The 12,509-nt window shown below is 39.6% G+C and overlaps 1 long non-coding RNA gene across 1 annotated transcript in view; it reads left to right on the top strand.

The window, feature by feature from the left end:
- LOC103601492 overlaps positions 1-12,509 on the top strand; it is a 64,726-nt gene that overhangs the window by 17,025 nt on the left and 35,192 nt on the right. The window contains exon 2 of the long non-coding RNA XR_551455.1: positions 5,914-6,038. This is a non-coding gene — a long non-coding RNA (uncharacterized LOC103601492). The remainder of the gene's footprint in view (positions 1-5,913; positions 6,039-12,509) is intronic.

Here is a 12,509-nt window from a genome sequence, read left to right as displayed (position 1 = left end):
GACTTAGCTGCCACCAACCAGGGACTTCTGAACCTGCACATTCAGGCCAAACCTCTTCCTGAACTGCAGACCTGTCATTCATTCCTGCTGGACATCCTACAATCACTGCAAGCTTAATGTGCTACTAATCATCCCCTTCGTACTTGCTCTCTTCCCGTATTTAGCTTAGCTAATGTCTTGCATTTCAACCTTGGCCTGTCTCTCCTACCTCTGTCTAATCAATAACTATGGCCCCAATGCTACTTCTAAATCTCCCTTGGATTTGTCACTACTTCCCACTGCTGCTATGGTGATTCAGACCTTAATCGGTTCTTTAGACTATTACAGTAACCTTCTAATTGGCTTTCCTGGCTCTAGCCTCCCCTTGCTGTAGCTCAACCTTCATCCTGCCACTAAAGATTTTATTTTATTTTATATTTTAATACGAATAATCACCTCTCCCCTCTGTAGGAACCTCTATAATTGCTTAATTGTCTTCACTATAAACTCCAGATTCCTTAGCTGTAAATCAAAGTTCTTCACAATATACCTACAACCTACCCTACTAGTCATTTCCAGTCTATTCCAGACTTTTCTTTCTGAAGATAGTTTTCCTTTTCATACCTTCATGCCTTTTTTCATTCTAGTCCCCTTACCAAAAAAACCACTTTTCCTCTTAGCCAATCCATCTCCTCCTTTAGTGCCCAACTGAAACATCAGCACCTCTAGGAAAAGAAACCCTCTCCAACTTCCAAGTCAGGAGTTCAGGGGACACATCAGGGCGAGAGTTGATGATATTTAAAGTAATGGACTTTTAAAAAAAACGAAAACAAAGCACACACACAAAAGAAAGAAAACGTTTTAAAAAAGTAAAAAGAAAAAAATAATGGACTGGATGGGCAAATTGTAGAGGGACAAACCCAGGGGACTTCCAACATTCTGAGAAAAAGAAACTGAGAAGGAACGATCAGTGAGGTAGGAGGAAGTGTGGTGTGATGGAAGCCAAGTGCAGAAAGTGTTTCAGTGGGAGGCAGTGATCATCAGTGCCGAGATGAGGACCGAGAATTGACCACAGGATTTGACATCAGAGAGGTCATTGCGACCCTCACAGGTATGTTTTTAGTGGAGTAACGGGCAAAAGGCTGATTGGACTGGCTTCAATAGGTGAGCAGAAATGAGGAAGTGATGCTTACTGAATGGGTGAAAATTGGATGAATGAAGAAATGATGTCTTAGAGAGGATTCCGCGATTGGTCAGGAGCCAAAAGAGATAAATGAGTCATTTTGAATTCTTGGCATCTCTGAAAAATTCCCAAGTAGAAACAAGGATGTGATTTTGGGGTAAATGACAACAGAATTCCAGGCAGTAGGGTGACCCTAGGGAGGATTCGGTATGAGTTTTGTTGTGCTTCATTTCATCTCCTCTGGCCCCAGTTCACAAAGTCCTTTATGCAGGTCTTCTCAGCAGGGGCCTCAGGGAAGAGCTGACCCTGCAGGGACTTGGGTGTAGAATTTTCAGAGACTATTTCCAAACACGTCTTGTTAGTGTATGGGGTTGTTGTTAAGAAGCCTATAAGGCTGGCTGTCACCCTTCTGTGGACTGGACTGCACCAAGTCTGAATAGTCAGGAAGGGGGGAATGGGAAAACCTGCCCACCCAACAGTGTATTTGAAAATGCTGATTTCAAAGTATTTCTATATAAAAAGTTTAAATAATAATGGAGATGGGCTCAGTGATCACCTAGATTTGATGAATAAGTAGGCTGTTCTTACCTGTTGCCCCCTGGAGTATAACAGTAATGAAATATGAGGAATACAGACCTTGGGTAGATCAGACCCCAACTTTGATTTCATGCTGTTCTCTATGTGATATTCCTCAAATAGTCAAAGTTTCAAAGGCACCTTGGTACAGATTCCATATAGAATGTGGTTTTACTTACATGACTGAGAACAATACATTCCCCTCTATCACTTATGGGATGTCCAGGGCCTGGATTGTGAGATAGAACCAGCCATAGAATAATTGAAGAACCTCCGGTTGTACCATGTTTCCCGTAGTTCTCCAAATGCATAGTGTGCTCTTATTTGTCTGTCCTTTGCCCATGCTCTTCCCCGTACCTGCAATACCCAAATACTCTTCTTCCTGTTGTGCTCAGCTCTGGGAGCTCCTTCTGTAGGAGGCCTTCCCCACCCTCTGAGACAGAAACAGATCACCTCTCTGTGCCCCTCAAACCATTTTTGTGTGTAACCGTCTCCATACCTACCACAGTGAACTCCAATTGTTTACTCTCCTGGCTCCCTTATTAGGCTGTGAGTTTCTTGAAGTCTGTAATTTTGTCTTATTTCTATTTTTATCCTTTGCATCTAGAATAGTGCTTGTACATTTTGAGCACGTAATCAATGTTTGTTGAATGGATGCATGAATGCTTGAGTGTGTGAATGAATGAGGGAATGAATACGTGAAAAGATCAGAAAAAATGTTACCCACTAAATTGAAGCTAATAAAAGAATATCAATGACTTTACATATTATGCAGAATTTGTGTTTATATAAAGGTATTCTCCAAATCCAACTGAGATGACAAGATTATTGCAATGTAATGCATAAGGAGAGGGGAGTGATACACACAATTGGCTCCTAATGTGTGTGGCACAAGATGATGAGAACCGTGCTGATGAAAAGCAGAGCTGGGTAGTAGCAACGGACTGGTTTAGATCTAGATTTTTGAAAGAGATTTTATCTGTGGAACACATGAATATTTGGGTCTTTGCTATTTCTTTTAAGCAAGATATTTTTCATTTTAAAATTTAAGGACAAGGTACACCTTAATAAACATGTTTATCTAAAGCATAGTTTTATTATTCATAGTTTTAAAATTTTTTTCCATTAAAAAAATGAAAAATAAGCCAGCTGTGACATCTCTAAAATGAAAGTTACATTGAACCAGTCATTTCATTCTCACATGCCTCAGTTTCTTTCATGCGTAATTTGCAAAATGGTAACAGCCCTTACTAGTATTTACATTATAAAAGTGCTGTAACTGTAAATTAGGTAGTCTAGAAGGGCTTATGATGTCTTCTTTGAAAGACAAGCATTATACACAAATGAGGTATTATTATTTAGTTTTTCCTTTTCAATCCTGTTGAATGAGAATTAGATGAAAACTCTGCTTTAAGCAATATCCATTGGGTTAATGATTATTGACGAGTGAAATGAGAAAAAAATCTTTAGCTGATAACTCAGTGTGTGTAGCTTACCCTGTCTGTGCACAAGGCAAAAATATTGTATGCGTGTGTGCTATTTACCATTGTTTTTTATCTCTTCTCTGTGCTCTAATCACAAGCTGAAGACAGTTAACCCTTTCAGTTCAGTCATAGTGTGCCTTGTAGCGATCCCAGGTATCCTGAAATGAAATGATGTTTCCACTAATCAAGCCATGCAGCTGGTTTTTGTATTGATTTAGGGCCTAAATTAACTGTGTCAGGCCTTTACTTCCGCTCCTTGTTTTTAGTATAGGGACAGCTATTACTGCAACCTCTTCAGCCTAGTTACCACCAATGCCTATGTTCACCCCATAGCACTCCTCAGCTAGAGTTTCCTATCATCTTCTTGGAATACAAGGTTACAATGGCAGGAGAGGGGGGTTGTAGAAATAAGGATTGGGGAATTACGAATGTCAGAAGCTTCACTTTGTATCATGAAGGGCTGAAAACTGTACCCTGGGAGGATTCAGTGCAACAGAGAGCTGGTGGTGTTGTACCCAGCTGTACAGCATAATCGTGTCTGGCCTCTGTATGTACGTAATAGCTTCAGTTCTTTGGTCGCTGCTCTTGGACTGCCCCCTGTCCCTCCCCTCTTGTCCAAAATGATGTCCATCCTTTATGTCCTAGTTCACCTTCACTCCTAGGACCAACCTTCAGCATTGCTTGCAGATATGGTCATCTGTTTTCCACCTGGCTCATTTATTTTGGCTTCTGGATTTTCTCAGAGAGGCCTCCTGCTTGGAGAGCTGCTTGGCCAGCTGTGGGGCCAGCTGCCTGTTCCAGACTCCAAGGTGATCAACTCCTCTCCCCTCCCTTTCACTGGTCCCAATACATGAGCCATGACAATAGGTGAGACACAATGACCGTAATCGTGTCTGACCAGATTCGTTCCTATGCAGGTTATTTCATTGGTGGACTGCTCAGAGAGGTCAGGTATGCATTCATATGTCACAGTGGGCCTTGGTCCAGGAAGCCTGTGTGGACCTGCGAGTCCTGGTGACAGGGGCAGGTGCAGAAGGCAAGTTAGGAGGAGCACACAAAGGCAGATTTGGTTTCCTCTGCAGTTTTAGCCAAGTGCAGCACTGGTTGTTGGATCGCTGTCCAGCACACAGGGCATGTCTACCACAAGCTTTGCCATGTAGTTAGCTGACCTCATATAAAGGTGATAAGGGATCTCGAAGATCCTTTAAGGTGAGCCTTCATGGTGATCCAGTTTCCCCATGCTTAGGAAGAAAATCTAAGGATTATGTCTGCCACTTTTAAGGCAAAAATTTGAAACAGCTGCCTACATTCTTTGGTTTCACTTATTCCTCAAATCACCCTGACTTGATTTCCGCTTCTGCCGACCCTGCTCCTTGCCGGACGGGCAGGATGTCTCCTTGCTGCTCACCCGGTAGGCGCTTCTCAGTCTTCCTTTGCTGAGCTCTTGACAGTATTTTCCTTTGTTGACCACAACCCACTTCTGGGAAAGTGCTTTTCCCTTGTCCTCTGTGATCCTTACCTTCTTGTTTCCCTCCTATGTCTCTAGCTGCACTTTCTCACTCTCTGTTTTTCAGGGATCCTTTCTCTGCCCATCCTTTAAGCTTCGGTGTTCCTCTGGGTTCCCTCCTTTTCTCTTCCCTAGCACAATCTCCCAGGGTATCTCATTCATCCCTGTGAACTCTATTGTTGTCTGTCATGTACTGATGACCCCTAAACCTGTATCCTCGGACTTCTAAGTCAAACTGCCTGCTTCTGCTCAGTGAACATTCCCCAGGCATCACAAAACAGGCACGTCCAAGGCTGAACACATCACCTTCTCCCCCAAACCTCCTTGATTCTGTATTTGGATTTTTGCTATCTTATTGAGTAGCATCACTATCCACGCTGTTGTTCAAGCCAAAAATCCAACCCCCAGGCTTGACTTCTTCCCCTCCAAAACTCCATAATTTAATCAATCACAAATTTCAGTAGATTCTACCTCCTCTATAACACAGCTTGTAAATTTCTGCATCATTTGGTCGTGCTTACCTTTCCAGTCTCATCTCTGACTCTCTGGCTGATACTCTGCTCAGCTATACTGAACTACTTTCAGCACTCAGATACTCAGCATGCAGTCGTTTCTGTTACTTCCAAAACTTGCATATGCTGGGCCCTCGGCCTGAAACAGACTTCTCCACCTCCTTATCTGACTAACTCCTTCACACCTTGTAAGTGTCCATGTAGAAGTCACTAATTTCCAATTCTCCCGAAACCTAGATTAGGTGACCCTCCTAGAGCTCTTGGTACTTTTCTCTTTGTAACACACAACACACTGCTTTATCAGAGCTGCCTTTCATGTTTCTATCTTACCCTCTACTGTGAGGTTCCTATAGCAGGGACCATATTTATTCTAATTCACTTTTGTATTCCTAGCACCAACAAAGGATTTCAAACAAAAGATGAGTAGATTACAGTGAATGAATGAATGAATGAATGAATATAAATATCAAAAGTATCATGGCGAGAATATAAATTTCCAATCAGAGGATGCAATTAATATTTTGCTAAACAAGGATTTATCAAGTCTCTCTAATATCAAAGGGATTTGAAGATTAAAAATATTTACAAGAACTTATAAACATTAGAATCATGAGCAAAGAGTAGTTAATAGAGGTAGATTTCCAATCTGTCCCTTATGGGTTTCTTTTCCAGAGTTCAATATCCAGACTCTTGGAGCAGTGTTTTGGGGTCACCCAAGCATTCCATCCTCCTGACTCTCCATAGACTGTTGGATTCATAACCTACTCCACACTTGAGATCATGGGGATTGGAATAAGGTAAGTGTGAGCTTTTCAGTTTTTTCTCTGTTATTTCATTTGCAACCATATACTGTACCTGTGGAGCAATACTTCTAACATTCTCCCCTCTGGAGTCTTCATCAGATGTGCCTGACCTCCTGGCTAGTCTGGTTGTTCTTATAGTGTTTGAATATGCTACGTGTATGAAGATGTGTTGTGAGGTCTCCTGAGGAATTGTGTCCTTTCAAATTTTCTTTTTTGTTTCATGACTATCTAAATTCTTCACCATTGTTCTATTGATTTTTTTTCTAATGTGACTCCACATAGAAAAAAGTGGATGTTGACAAATCAGAAAGACTTGCTGCCCACTCTGGGACCCCCTTTTGGGTCAGATGCACATGAAGAATGCAGGGCATGGGTAGTACAGGCAGGCTGCACGACCAGCTCTGCTTCAGCCACGCTGCCCACACACAACCCCCACTCCATCCCACTGTCAAGCTTCTCCACCCCTTACCTGCTTTTGTTTTTCATATCACTTAGTGTTACTTATTTATCTTCTTATTTGTTGATTGCCTATCTCCCCTACTAGGATGTAAGCTTCATGAGGGCAGGGATTTGTGTTGTTCAGCAGTATATGCTCAGCACTTGGAACAGTATCTGGCACATAGAAGGTACTCAGTAAATATTTGTTGGTTGAATGAATGATGACTTTTAAAAGTTGGGTTTTTTTTTTTTTCGGGGCCGGCCCGGTGGCGCACTGCTACAGTGCGCCGCTTGGGAGCGCGGCGGCACTCCCGCCGAGGGTTCAGATCCTACATACAGACCGGTTCCCGCTCACTGGCTGAGCGAGGTGCGGGTGCAACACTGAGGGCTGCGATCCCGTTGCCGGTCCCGGTCCGGTACGGGCGCGACACTGAGGGTTGCGATCCGTTGCCGGACACGAAAAAAGAGACAAAAAGGAAAATAAATAAATAAATAAAAGTTGGTTTTTTTTTTTTAAAGACTAATGCAAACCCGGGTCTCTGGGGATCTAATGCAATTCTCGCTTAAGTCCCCTAATACTTATTGGTGACTCAGATGACAACACTGATGGCATACTGAACAAATTTACAGATGACACACAACTAGAAAGGATAACAAGTAAGTTGGAGGATAGAATCAGGATTCCCTCCCCTCATATTCTGACAAAATGTAATAATGAGTCATATCTAACAAAAGGAAGTTTGATGGGTACAAATATAAAGAACTCAAAGATCCTGAAATTCAATTGTATAAGTACAGGGTGGGGGCGGGATAGCTTACAACTGCACACATCAGGAAGATTTAGAGTCTCCTGTTGATTGTTAGGTAGAAGATGAGTCAACTCTCTGTGTGACTTAGCTTCCAAAAAAATAAACCTTTTATTTGTTGTATCAATAGAAGTACAGTGTTTAAGAGGGGAACTAGCTGTCTAGTACTCACTGGTGATCAGGCCACATTTGTTCTGTTTTATGAATTCTGGGCTTCAGACATTCAGAGATATTGACAAACAAGATTATTTGAGAAAAGTAAAAAGGATAATAAGGGATCTGGTAAACAGCGTTCTTCAGAAATAACAAAAGGATTGGAGGGTGGGGGGGGTGTTTGAAGGGGAGGGAGATAAGTAGCATAGATTGAGGGGCTATCCAACAGAAGAGAGATTTAATTTCTTCTGGGTAATCCTGAATGACAGATTGAGGACCGGTGAGTGGAAGGCATAAGCATGTATATTTCAACCCACTAGAATTTATCAACAATTAGATTTGCTCAGTAATCAAGTGGACAACTACTGGAGGCAGTAAATTTCCTGACCCTGGTGGTATGGTGCCTGCAAGTTGGGCAGTCCTGTCCCTTTTGATGGACAAACACTGGGGTGAGGGAGGGGGGAAAGTAAGATTTATCATAATAGCAAACACTTATTGAGTGCTTACTGCATGGAAAGCAGCATGAGTGAGTAACATGGTTATCTTTTCTAATATTCACATCAATCCTACTATCTCTATTTTTCAGATGAGAAAAGTAAGGCTTAGAAAGGTTAAGGAATTTTCCCAAGGTCTTACACCTTAGTACAAAACAGATACGGGATTTGAACCTAGGCATTCAGATCTGTGACCTTAATTGTTATTCTACAAGGACCCTTACCTCTAGAGAACTATTCTTTTCCACCCTGAGATTATCAGTCTAATGATATAACCAAACTAAGGAGTTTATTGTCTCAAGGGGTAGATGATTCTATAGCATATGGGTTCCTTTTATATCTAGTATGCAGGGACTAAATTAGTCTGGGAATTTGCCACTTGTAGTGCACTATATGGAGCCCAGCATAGGACGTGGCACACAGTAGGTGCTCAATAATTATTTATTAAGCGAAAAGAATGAACAAATGCAACCACACAAAATTGGCTGCATCTGAAATGACAGAATCTCAATATATTGCTCCTGAAGAAAAACAAGCATGTTTCTGGGTGGTCTACTGAGAATGCTCAGCAAAAGTGATATGTCATTCCTGGAAAAGCCTTGAGAATTTTTGCTCAATCATTTGGACAATATCCACTAAATCGAGTATTTATTGAGTACCTGTCCTTTGTCAGGTAAGCCCAATGTGCTGAGGGTGCAGAGGTGAATCACAGGATGCACTGTAGTGGGGGACATGCACAGGTAAGCAAACGCCAGTGATACAGTGTGGCAAGTGCTGTAGCAGGTGTGTGTGTGTTAAATATTATGGAAGCACAGAGCAGAAAGGGACTAATTCTACTTGATTGAAGGAGTTGTCTAATTCTTGATTACCCTTTAAAAATAACTCCACATATGATATATTATTTGAGTTTGGTCTTCATAAAGACCATGTGAGATTGTGACCCCTTCTTGTAGAGAAGATGAAATAGAGTCTTATAGAGGTTAGATGAGATCGCCACGGTCATGCAGCTAGTAATAATAATTGCTAACATTTATTGAGTGCTTAGGATACCTGAGGCTCTATTCTAAACCCTTTAAAAACATTTTATCCTCACAACAACCCTATAAGGTAGTTATTGATATCATTGCCACTTTATAAATGAGAAAACTGAGGCACAGATTTAAATGACTTGCCTAGAATCACTTAGCTAGAAAGTAGAAAACCAGTATTTATATCTACACAGTCTGGCTTTAGCAGGCACATACTTACCTACTATCTTAACTAACCCCCTGGAAAGCTGGAACTCACACACTTGGACTTCGACCCCAAGTTCAGTTTTCTTTCAAGAGACCTTGCTCTTTAGCAGATGTTACACCTCAATGAGAAGAAATGGTAATGTAGATACAAGGTGGGTTATGTAGGTCATGCATCCATGGTGTTTTGGGAGAGGTATGGTGAAATCCAGAATGTACATTAACATAACCTCTGACAAGCATCATGGTACAAGCTTTAGATTTTCTGTTTTAGGTATGCAGGGTTTTGGGGGGCAGCCAGAATTTGGTCTGTTCTTTTCTGGGTCAGCAGTCAGGGCTCTAGAGATTGTGACTTGTTACTCATAGGAACTAGCCACCAACACTTATCCTGCAGCCTTTTGAAATCTAGTTTAAATTTTTCTAAAAAGAAGAAGACAAGATGTAAAACATTAAGAATGAAACAAGTGAAATTCAATAGTTTGTATATTAGTGAGACCGGAGATAAAGAGAAGGAGAAATAAAGCACATAATTGCTTAAATTGTCCAAGCTTTCTATGATAAAAATTCTTGGATTAAAAAATAGTTCAATCTAATATTATTGTGCCTTAATAATTAAGTTAGTTTGGCTCTGTGGCAAATCTGAGATAGAATTGGTTATTCAGATTGATGAAGTAGATTACCCCTTCCCCAATGATTATACTTATGTTAATGTCGACATGACCTATATAATCAAAGCTACTGTGTTTTTAAGACACCCCTCTCCCATAATTTTTGGAGATAGGGTAATTTTAAAATCAACTGCAGGCTGGGATTTCTGTAGTAGGCAGTGGGGCAGAAAAAGGCAGGTGGGGTTTTGGGGTTTTGTTTGTTTTTTGGTGTTTTGTCATTTATGGAGATTAGTAGATTCAACTGATTACCTTGCCCTTTGTGTTTATGGATTTCTTTTTTCTTGGCTTTGGGTCCTTGGAAACATTTGTTTTGACAGCAGCAGGAGAGTTTAGTCATGTTTTATTTTTGTTGTTCTTATTTATTTCTATTATCCCTTAGTTCAAGTCCGCTTACAAGGTGTCATTTAACCTGTCTTTGTGTCTCCACAAATGAAATGTTCTTAGTAGTAACTCTAGTTCAGCCTTATAGGAATAGTTAATTTGATGTCCAGTTAATGCCCATCAGGATGATTCTGCAGTATTAATAGCTAGAACACAGGTATGTTTTATAAATCATGTTTGAAATTTATAATGGGATTTAGCATTTAGTATGTGAAATTTCAAGTTTCCTAGATCAATTATTTTTCATACAGATTCTTATAAACATGTTTTTCCTTTTCATCACTGAGTCAACAAAAGTTGGAAAATCTTTTCTCACATATTCCATTCTTTAACTAAGCCTGAAGATGAATTGCTTTAGAAAACCACATCCCAAACAAACGGTTTTTTATAAAGCTATAACTAAACGAATAGGGTAGGCTCTGCTGGCATTTGAGGTAAACGTCTAATTAGAACTCTCAGTATTTCAAACATATAATTTACTAAAGTTGAGGCTTTTACTTCTTAACTCTGAGTCCATTGGGATGAAACAAGTGACCCTTGTTGGAAATATGTCAAGAATCAGCTTTCTCAGGTTGATCTTTAGTTTGACGGTCACCGAGTGAAAACACTGGTTACTCCCAGGCTTAAAGATGTCTGAACCTTCTTAAGTTTGTTAAAAGATCAAGGCAGAATGCTAGCACTGCTTTGCTGCTGTGAAGAGCAGATTGCCCTCTCCTTTCTCCTGGATCCTTTAGTTGATTTCTGCATGAGAGCACGTTCCCCCAAGGCTGGCTCCATCTTTGCTCTGGCACTAAGTTACCGTGCACTTTCTGTGCTTCTGCCAGGGTATAGGGGAGGCCAAGTACCCTGCTTTTACAATCAGACAGATCTCAGCCTTTGAACTGACTTGACGTACTTTCTAGTACAAGGCTCAGTACTAGGCACCAAGAACTGTGACAAATACTCTCAGTCTCCATTTTTCATAACTTAAAAGTGGTAACACAAGATTTGGAATAATTAGATGACTGTGTGACCTTGGGCAAGCAACTTAACCTCTCTCTACAATAACTCTTTCAGAGGGGAATGATTGAGATTATATATGAAAATACTTATCTCAAAACCTGGAACATAGTTGCACTTGTAAATTGAATTTATGCAAAGCATAGAATAATCCATGGAAACTCAAATGAACCCAAATGGATGCTATCTGCCTCTAGCCATTTGTTAAATCAGAAAACTTTACCTCCAAATGAATAACTACATCTACCTCTGACTTTGCGTAAAGTCTACATTCAGAACAAAAAGGTAGTTCAATGATAATCTGTTAATACATTTCATAACAGGAGCCGACTACGGTTTATTTAGGAGAAAATGACAGGTGAACAAAAAGAAGAAGGAAAATTAGCTAAATAAAATATCTTTATTTCAAAATAAATGAAGGAACAGTTATCTAATTATAGAATATTCAGATGATATAATTATATATATAATTACAAAATATACTTGTTTTTATAGGTTGGTTTATAAAAATTTTATTAAAGGATTAATTTTCTCATGATTGAATGACAATCCATGCAGTACTTCATATTAACTATAATAGACTAAAAATATCTATTGTTTGTATTTTTCTTTAATTGCATCTACTGTCATGGCCTTACACTTATTTGAGTGATACAAGAGGAGTGATTTATGACAAATGCTTGTTCTCTCTGCATATCAGAAAGTGGTAAAGACAAGCATTCCCTCTGACCCACTTAACTATGAAAAAAGGACTCTCCCAAGTTGCCAGGAACTAACGCTATAGTAAAATTACAAGAAAATTTTGCTAAGAAATCTTTTCTCATTTTTAAGTTACTTGACTGAAACCTGCAGTGCTGGATTTCAGCACAGAGGTGACTTTGGAGGAGAAAGTTAGTGCCAAACTGGATCAGTTGTTTTTTGTGTTACATAAGAAAGTGAAAAAAATTAACTGTTCACTCCTAAGCTATAAATTTAAGATTATCCTATTACACCAAATGACAGAATTTCCAAACCTCCAGCTTTACTTTAGATTTTCATAAACTATTATCTGTTCCCACTCAAAACTAAATGTAATTAAATATTAAATAATTAGCCTTGCCCAATTATATCTTTAAATATAATTCACTGCAACAAAAATGAATTATAGTCGAATTATAAAAATGGTATTGTTAAACAATTAATTTGTCTCTTTAAATAATTTTTTTTCTGATTATGAAGAATACATGTGCAGTTTAAAAGTATAGAATATACAGCAGAGTAAAAAAAGAAAATAAAAATCATCAAATCACCCATA

This window comes from Galeopterus variegatus, unplaced genomic scaffold (genome assembly GCF_000696425.1).
Source record: "Galeopterus variegatus unplaced genomic scaffold, G_variegatus-3.0.2 Scaffold3756, whole genome shotgun sequence".
In the NCBI taxonomy this organism is placed as follows: Eukaryota; Metazoa; Chordata; class Mammalia; order Dermoptera; family Cynocephalidae; genus Galeopterus; species Galeopterus variegatus.
Note: the sequence above shows the minus strand (reverse complement) of the source record. Positions and strands in the feature narration are given on the sequence as shown.